General features: G+C 33.6%; 1 protein-coding gene across 2 annotated transcripts in view; it reads right to left on the reverse strand.

Moving 5' to 3' along the window:
* Positions 1–8,436, reverse strand: part of gb (genderblind) — a 67,904-nt gene extending 59,468 nt beyond the window's left edge. Inside the window, exon 1 of one of the 2 annotated variants that reach the window (XM_068378910.1) lies at positions 1,411–1,446. The gene's annotated coding sequence lies outside the window, so the exon portion shown is untranslated. Of the gene's footprint in view, positions 1–1,410; positions 1,447–8,279 lie in introns of those variants that run through there. The other variant, XM_068378908.1, reaches the window with a different exon arrangement.
* Between the last annotated feature and the right edge of the window lie 1,564 nt (positions 8,437–10,000).

Consider the following 10,000-nt stretch of genomic DNA (forward strand, 5'->3'; position numbering starts at 1 on the left):
CAATAAAATACATTTAAGTCTTGTCCATTTGTTTAACCCTTGAGTACCATAAATTTGCTTAGTTATTTCCTCTCCCTCTCTCTCTCTCTCTCTCTCTCTCTCTCTCTCTCTCTCTCTCTCTCCTCTCTCTCTCTCTCTCTCTCACACACACACACATAATATGTAAGTTCATGTTAATGATCTCTTTGACGTGTTACATATCAATGCTGTAGTGTATAGTTATATAACGATTAGTCCTAATAAGAGTACCTAAAAGCCAAAGATGTCCAGCAACAGTAAAACAAAACAAAAAACCTTTCTATTTGCAAATTGATGGGAAATTTTTCATACTCGTTTATCATTATATTTACGAGAATACTCTCTCAACTGTGAAAGGTCTTAGTTCCTTTACCCTATTCCCGTTTTCACCCCCAAAATCTGTGTGGTGTGTGTGTGTGTGTGTGTGTGTGTGTGTGGCGTGATACCAGTGACTTGCTACCACGCCGCAAACAAACGGGAAGTTATCTTGTCGAATCACTGATAACCTCCTGCAACAATTCAAAATTCGGAATTTCGTTTCCTTTAGTTTCTTTCGAGCGCCCAGCACAAAAACTTCCTCTATGTCTCTCTTTTAGAAAAGCGATTATAATAACGGTTGAATAATATCTGGTTGTCATAAAGCGAGTAATAATACCTGATGGAGTCGTTCAGTTTAAATTTTCTACTGAAGTAGATTTAAGTAGTTTTATCTAGCATTAGCATGTACGAAATGGCAAGAATTCTCAAATTAAAGCTGTTATAAAATAGTGTGATGCTCGGAGCTATTCGTTTTTCTAATTTGTGAATAATTCAGTTGCAAGTACCAAACACTGCTAAACGCAAAAAATGAAATTTCCATAGCATCTAATCAATAGTAAATTCCAAACCAAGTCAGCTCTTCTAGACAATCCCCTTACAAAATTCTATTCTATAATTACTTATGCAGCATTGTAATTCAGCTAAATGGCATACAGAGTAAAATAAGCAAAATAACCGGAACAATAAGAATACATGAAAATTTTCAGTCTGAAGAACAAGTATTTTTTCTTGTTTTATGCACTTATTGATCAAATACGAACAAACACACACACCACACACACACACATATATATATATATATATATATATATATATATATATATATATATATATATTATATATATATATATATATTATAATGATGGGTATCTAAGTGAGGAATTGTACTCCAACAAACACTTGTAAATGTAAATAATTCAATAATAAGTGGCGCCGCCACAAGTTTGCTTGCGAGACTTGCACATTACTGTCAAAGTACTTTGGCAAACGCAACAATATTACAGATAGTGTCACAGGGACCCTGCAGTGCCAACGAACAACGAGAATAAACCCTCCCTCAATCTCCTTTCTTACGTAATGGTCCTACGAAGACTTGTTCGGGAGGACCGTTGTTGACGGAACAACTAAGAAAACTACAGTTACAGTAAGCGAGAAACGTGAATTGTGCCCTATCGCGTTACACAAATGAGCAAGTTTTTCAGTACTAGTCGTAACCGGTATGTGCTTTCGCGCTTACGACACGAGAATATATATATATATATATATATATATATATATATATATATATATATATATATATATATATATATATATATAATATATCATATATATATATATACATACAGTATATATATATATATATATATATATATATATATATATATATATATACATACAGTATATATATATATATATATATATATATATATATATATATATATATATATATATATATATATTAACATCAACATCTTCTCCTCCCACGCTCGTTAGATTTAGACACTCGTCTCTATCTTAAGCTTTTAAATCATTATTTCTCCATTCATAATGTATTTCACGCTTCATAGTCCTCAGCCATCTAGGTCTGGGTCTTCCAACTGTTCTAGTGCCTTGTGGAGCCCAGCTAAACCTTTGGTGAATTAATCTCTCTTGAGGGGTGCGAAGAGCATTCCAAAACCATCTCCATCTACCCTTCACCATGATTTCATCCACAAATGGCACTCGAGTAATCTCGATTATAGTTTCATTTCTAATCCTGTCCCGCCATTCAATTCCCAATATTCTTCTAAGGGCTTTGTTCTCAAATCTACATAATCTGTTGGATATTGTTTCATTGTCATATACAGTATAATATATATATATATATATATATATATATATATATATATATATATATATGTGTGTGTGTAATATATATATATATATATATATATATATATTATATATATATATATAATACTAACAAAGAACGCAAAATTAATACCTTATAATATGTTTCCTTTTGTGGTCGAATAATGTATTAAGCCAAATCATTTCCTCAATAGAATCAGGATTTTAGGGTTCGGGCCTGAAGTCGAGTACTAGGGCAGGCGTGACCACTCAAAACCAACATGAATATCTATACCATGTTAGATATATAGAATTTGAATAAACCACATTCATAAATTATGCATATAGTCTACACAATTAGAAATCAAGTTATAAATAAAACAAAATTTCGGTCAAACTTGCAGCTTGTGAAAAGCAGATTGGAATTATTTTTAGCATTAGAACAAATTTATTGATTCCATTATCGTAAAATCGCGTTCAAGTTCGTTTTAGTTACGTTTAGCCTTGTGGCAGAACTAAGTGGAGGTATTGGAAGGAAACACTGAGAATGTAGAGAGAGAGAGAGAGAGAGAGAGAGAGAGAGAGAGAGAGAGAGAGAGAGAGAGAGAGAGAGAGAGAGAGATCGCCAACATAAGCTCCCTAAACTTCACGAATTTAAGAGTTACAGTTAGAAAATAATTGAGTGAAAATGTGAATAACCGTATCACTATTCAAAAATTTATTTATAATTTTACTTTCTCAAAAATAAATTAATCAAATTCAAAATAAATGAAACTTTTGATTTTGTACTCTATGACCTTTCCTTCAGCCGGGCAAATATCGGGTCTCTCTTTACATTGCCAAATATATGTATAGAAAGTTAATAAATCCATGACTGTTTTGCATATACAATATTATGATTTATGACGTCCAAGTATGCGTATATGTATGCACAGCATGCAAGTATGTATACCAGAAGATACAAGTAAATCTCTGAACTATTTTATAACGCATTAAAGACCAAAAACAGAGGAAAAATAGTTCAAAATATTATTCATTTAGAACCAAGGTTGAATGTTTCGATTTAAAGCTTTCGGAATGATTGAGAGAGAGAGAGAGAGAGAGAGAGAGAGAGAGAGAGAGAGAGAGAGAGAGAGAGAGAGAGCACCTTTAAGCAGAGTGAAGGCGTGTTACTTCCATGTCTGGTGTGAAAATGCACCAAATTTATAACTTTAAGGACACGGCAGAGGTCGTTCCTTCCAGACATCATATTGTGATTAAGAAAACTTTACTTTGTACTTATGTAAGAGTAAATAGTTACTCTAAAGTTTCATGAGTGATTGCCAATGTTTTCCCTGACATTTATGTATGCGTGTATTTATGTTTATTGGTTTATCTTTACGAATAAGGTATTTTGGAATTCGATTACGAAATTAAGCCAGGCACTAGGCCATGCGGTGTCTCAAAATGACAGTCGGCCCGGAGGAAAGAGGGAACATTAAGTTTCTTATATATCGTAAATTTTAAATTATTTTCGGTTTATTTGGCTCTCCTGTTACACTTTTGCCTTCATTTTCCCCAAACTGCTTTTAATCCTACTTTTACCCTCAGCTTTACGTCTTAATATGCTTTCTACTTGAAATTTTCCGTTTTAAAATTAAGAATTATCTATTCTGTTCCCTCCTCTATGTTTGTTAGAAAGAGTAACTTCATTGACCTAATAACCTCCCACCCTTGTCATTTCTTATGCTCTCTTGCTGTTCTGTACCATTTTTGTAACGTCTGCCGTAATTCCACGATTATTTCATAATAATAATTATCATAGATTTCCCTTCCTTGTCACATCTCTCAATACAACCATTATCCTGCTAGCTAAGGCAATGTCATTGTCTCTTGCCTCTGCCCTTCATGAGTATTCTGTAAACCTTTAAACAGAAAGGGGTTAAATCCCGATCAATCATAAATCAACTCTTACATCAAACATGTCTATCTTACCGTATTTTGTGATTACTATTCTTGTTCTTTTACGCACAAAACCAACCTCAATCGCCGTTCCATCCATTTCAAATTTCTAAAACATCAAAACACAACCTCCTTGCCTTTCTGTCAAATTCCTTCCTAAGTCTACAAACGCACATTACAGCTTCCGAGTAACTGTTGGCAGTTTTCATGATAATTAGAAATTTACTCTATGGGGGAAAAAAGGGTTAACGTCGTTTTTAATTATAAGCATTCATCTCCCTATAAAATAAATAGCAAGTGTGTGTACATACACACACACACACACATATATATATATATATATATATATATATATATATATATATATATATATATATACACATATATATACATATATATATACATATATATATGTATATATATATACATATATATATACATATATATGTATATATATACATATATATATGTATATATATATATATATATATATATATATATGTATATATATACATATATATATACATATATATGTATATATATATATATATATATATATATACATATATATATGTATATATATATATATATATATACATATATATATGTATATATATATATATATATATATATATATATATACATATATATGTATATATATACATATATATATGTATATATATTGAGAGAGAGAGAGAGAGAGAGAGAGAGAGAGAGAGAGAGAGAGAGAGAGAGAGAGAGAGAGAGAGAATAGTTCACTCTTTTGGGACTTAGGACATTATAGAGAACATCCTTGTTTGCTAAACCTATCATCATGCAGCTCACAAGTTCGCTTTGCAAAACACACAAGTGTATAGTAACTCGACACACGGTCATCATGCCATCAGAATGAACGAAAAGAGGCAGAAAAAAACAAAGTTCTCTCAAGAGAAACAGGTCATTAAAATAGGGTCAGGGAATACGAATATTTCAAGATATAATCAGTATAATGAGGATGATACCACCAGACGATCGTATCTTTCCCTGCAATGAGGGAGAGAATAATTACATTTAACATCACTGCATTCTTGTATTATTATGATATTAGCTAAGCTATAACCCTAGTTGGAAAAGCAGGATGCCATAAGCCCAAGGGCTCCCAATAGGGAAAAATAGCTCAGTGAGGAAAGGAAATAAATAAACTACCAAAGAAGTAATGAATAATTAAAATTAAATATTTTAAGGAAAGCAACAATATTAAAACATCTTCCGTACATAAATTATAAAAAGAGACTTATGTCAGCCTGTTCATCATAAAAACATTTCCTACAAATTTGAACTTTTGAAGTTCTGCCGATTCAATTTCCCGATTAGGAAGATCATTCCACAATTTGGTCACAGCTGGAATAAAAATTCTAGAATACTGTGTAGTATTGATCCTCACAATGGAGAAGGCCTGACTATTAGAATTAAAACCTTCAGAATCATGATCGTATACAATAAGACGTTTTTCTCCTCCGTATAAAAAATTGTCTAGCCTAGACCGTGGTTTCACTTGTACACCTTTAGGAAGTTTACCATCTCGGGTAATAACAGCAGGTGGTAAACACCGGGGAAGAAACTTCCACGGGTAAAACAGAAAAAGGTAATATATTTACAGGTACAATAATACAAGTAAATGGAGATATCAAACAGATCCTTCAGAGGGCTGAACAGCATTAAACACTTCATCATCACCATCTCCTCCCACGCACATTGACGAAAAGGGCCTCGGTTAGATTTCGCCAGCCGTCTCTATCTTTAACTTTTAACTCGATACTTCTCCATCCATCGACAATAATAATGAGTAAAAGTTATCCGTAAATATCAAAGTTAATTACTTTTAATACGTATGTATCAGAAATGGGACTGAAAATTATATTACTTTTGCTGTGTCTGAGGCCATTCGGCACTCAACTGTATCTGGGGAGAATCTTTTCGCTGCATTATGAAATATAAGTTCAATGACGTTGGATAGTAAGATGGAGGAAAGAAAGAAGAAAATTGGAAATACAAGGATATAAAGCAAGTGCAGTTAGGATAGAAAGAGAGAGAGAGAGAGAGAGAGAGAGAGAGAGAGAGAGAGAGAGAGAGAGAGAGAGAGAGAGAGAGAGAGAGAGAGAGTGTGTGTTTCGGGTGCTTTATACAAAATTTACTAGTGACTGCAACTGATACCGCAGACACCTCGACCGTTCCATTCCTCAAGTCAATTATAAGGAAAATATACAAATTCTATCAATATAATCGAAGCCTATTTCACGTTCCTTTGCAATCATGCACAATTAAAACTAAGTGCGTGAGTGGCCGATGACCTGATACATTGCAATGCCACATTACAGACACAATTTATCATTTCTACTACACATAATTACGTTTAGCCCAAGACTTGCATTTAGCAGAAGAAAAAAAACTGACTATCCCCCCCCCAAGGGCTGTTATTCATTATACTGTAAGGTGTGAACCCAAAATTGTGATTATTTTATCTAAAATAGTTTACGGTGCAAATTATAAGCTAATAATTTTTATATGAATATTCCTACTTTCGCAAGAAAAGTTCCCATTTCGGATACATGCATGGTACACGCACACACATTATATATATATATATATATATATATATATATATATATATATATATATATATATATATATATATATATATATCTTCCTTCTTAGAAAACCCCGTTCTCATTCTCGCCATCTTTCTCTCCAAGGTTTATAGGAAAATTCTAAAAATTTTCTTAATAGTCGACATTTCCCAATTTTCTTTAATAGAGAAAGTTCAAGAGAATTATCACCAATAAAATAATTTAATGATTACTTTACAATTAACTTACTTTATGATTGTACAATATGTTGCCATGTCATTTACAACAAATCTTTATAATTTCACGAAATCCTTCATTCCAAACGCTGTATTTCAGATAATGGTGGCTTCTGTTGATATCAGAATAATTTGGCAGTACATCTATCAGAATATGTAAGAAAACAAAGGATCAAACCGATTTTGACATGATCGTTTACCATCGAAGCCATATACCAAAGGTTCTATATGGACTATCAAAGCGCGCCCTACTTGGTACTCATCGTCTGCTAACCACGTGTTATCCTATGAAACAGAACCTTCCTCAACAGCAACCAGGTGCCGTTATCAGCAACATTCTTGTGAATTTCAGTAGATCGAGACAAGAACCATGAACGTAGCGGTGTTAATCTTTCATTATCTTATACTGATATTCAACGTCTAGCGCACAAAAGTGAAATGGACATCTTAATAGGATTTTCAACGTGGCAATATTGTCTTTTGTCGTGCAAAACGTATCTATGCATCAGAACCGTGGGAATGACAGCGTACAGGAGATCGCTGAGAACGTTCTCCGATCAATAGTAGCGCAGTGAACCCTTTCTATGTTTGCGCACAACCACTCCTTAACCATAATGTTGGTCTGGGATAAGAGTGACACAATCTCGCGAAAACTGTTATATTCTAAGGCATTCTGTACCAACCAGCGATTACAATATTCAAATTTGCGTTCGCGAAGTTTGTGACGATTATAAGGAAAAAATCATATATTGAAAGCAGCGAATTCGTGAGATAATATTTCATCATACTGTAGCTTCCTTGGGAAACAGTTGTGTGACATCATCTGCACCTGTATCTCACAGGCACTCGAGATTAATTGTCAATTGGCGTATGACATCAAATGGAATTATCTTTCTAGCGGTAAATCGTATCCGGCGTAAATGTCAAGAGATGACATATTTGAGAACATTTTTTATCGAAAAAAAAATATTAAGGGTGATATCGTTCTTCATTTCCGTTGCATCCCATATGGACAAAATACCAGAAAAAATGGTTAATGTCATACGAAAATACAATTTTAGGACATTTACTCGTAACGATGACTATTTTTAAACAATGAAAACACAAGTATGGCACTAGGTAGTATTTCAAACCTTCATACAGAAGACGTTACCATAAATGGTAGAAGAACCATCTCTGATTCTGAAATGCGGTTATATAATCCTTTGTAAAGTCTGTTCAATTTGCAACACGTGTTGCCTACAACAAAGTATTGATTCCCTTAAAGAATATAACGCAATACTTGATCAAAATACTAAACAGGTAGTTCATGGCTAATGGTTCCACTTACCTGGTACAATACAACTAGAAACCAGATGGGGAAAATATCACTGAAACGCTGGAGTTACGTTGACTTGCGGGAGCGGTGTTACGGTAACTCTTGACACACGTGCACACGAGCGACGTCTGCTGTTGTTGATACGACGAGCCGGGCGGGTAGTCTGGCTTTCCCAGATGAGACACCGTGGGGGCGTTTCGACGAATACATTTTCAACATTTCTTTAAATATATTTTCAGGATGAACTTTAAATTTTATTTACCTTAAATCAATTTTATATATAAAAGCTTTCATTATTTAATCTATAAAAACTTTATATACGACAGGAAGAATGCAAATGGCCCTCTTGTAAAAGTATATTCACCGAAAAATGTCTTCAGTTGAAAAGCGTTTGCGCGTAAGAAAATATGCAGCCGTTGACTGAAATTTTAATTTATTTTCGTTAATTTGTTTGTTCTGGTAAACGATACAAATATAATTTGTGTCTACGGTTCCTTATTACAAATCCTAAATAAATTGCAATGTAGTAGTACTCTAAAAATATTTTACTTTATGTATTAAATATTGATTTAAATACTACTTACTAACTCAGGCGGTCTCTGACAAACGTGATGATGCAATAGTGCAGGATATGTTTCAGGGATTTAGATGTATTGAAATATTCGCCTTGCACCTGCTGCAAAATGTCAAATTCCGATCAATACTCTAAAGTTCATAGCTGATAATTGCTAAACTTGTAAAACTGAAGTGCTTGTTTGAAGCATTCACTGACTGTAGTAGGCCTACGTATTATGTTTTCATCGCCGTTGATAGCTTTACAGTACTATTATATTTTATTTACATCTTGGCAAAACAATCCGTTATAATATTTCATCTGTAAACCTGTTAATTATCGGTCAGTTCTAATGCATACTGTATACTTTCTATATTACTTTGCCGTCTGTGAAATTACTTTTATATGCTCCCAGTGAATTTACTTTATTATTATTATTATTATTATTATTATTATTATTATTATTATTATTATTATTATTATTATTATTATTATTATTAAATACCAAGCTACAACCCTAGTTGGAAAAGCAGGATGTTATAAGCCAAAGGGCCCCAACAGGGAAAATAGGCCAGTGAGGAAAGGAAACAAGGAAAAATAAAATATTTTAAGAAGAGTGATAACATTAAAATAAATATTTTCTATATAAACTATAAGAACTTTAACAAAACAAAAGAAAGAAAAACTAGATAGAATAGTATGTCCGAGTGTACCCTCAAGCAAGAGAACTCTAACCCAAGACAGTGGAAGACCATGGTACAGAGGCTGTGGCACTACCCAAGACTAGAGAACAATGGTTTGATTTTGGAGTGTCCTTCTAGAAGAGCTACTTACCATAGCTAAAGAGTCTCTTCTACCCTTAACAAGAAGAATGTGGCCACTGAACAATTACATTGTAGTAGTTAACCCCTTGGGTGAATAAGAATTGTTTGGTAATCTCGGTTTTGTCAGGTGTATGAGGACAGAGGAGAATCTGTAAAGAATAGGCCAGATTTTTTGGTGTCTGTGAAGGCAAAGGGTAAGAACCGTAACCAGAGAGAAGGATACAATGCAGTACTGTCTGGCCAGTCAAAGGACCCCATAACTCTCCAGCGGTAGTATCTCAACGGGCGGCTGGTGCCCTGGCCAACCTACTACCTACCTACCTACTGCTCCAAAAAAAAATATTATTTCATGAGTG

The sequence above is a fragment of the Palaemon carinicauda genome, chromosome 8 (assembly GCF_036898095.1).
Source record: "Palaemon carinicauda isolate YSFRI2023 chromosome 8, ASM3689809v2, whole genome shotgun sequence".
Taxonomy (NCBI): domain Eukaryota; kingdom Metazoa; phylum Arthropoda; class Malacostraca; order Decapoda; family Palaemonidae; genus Palaemon; species Palaemon carinicauda.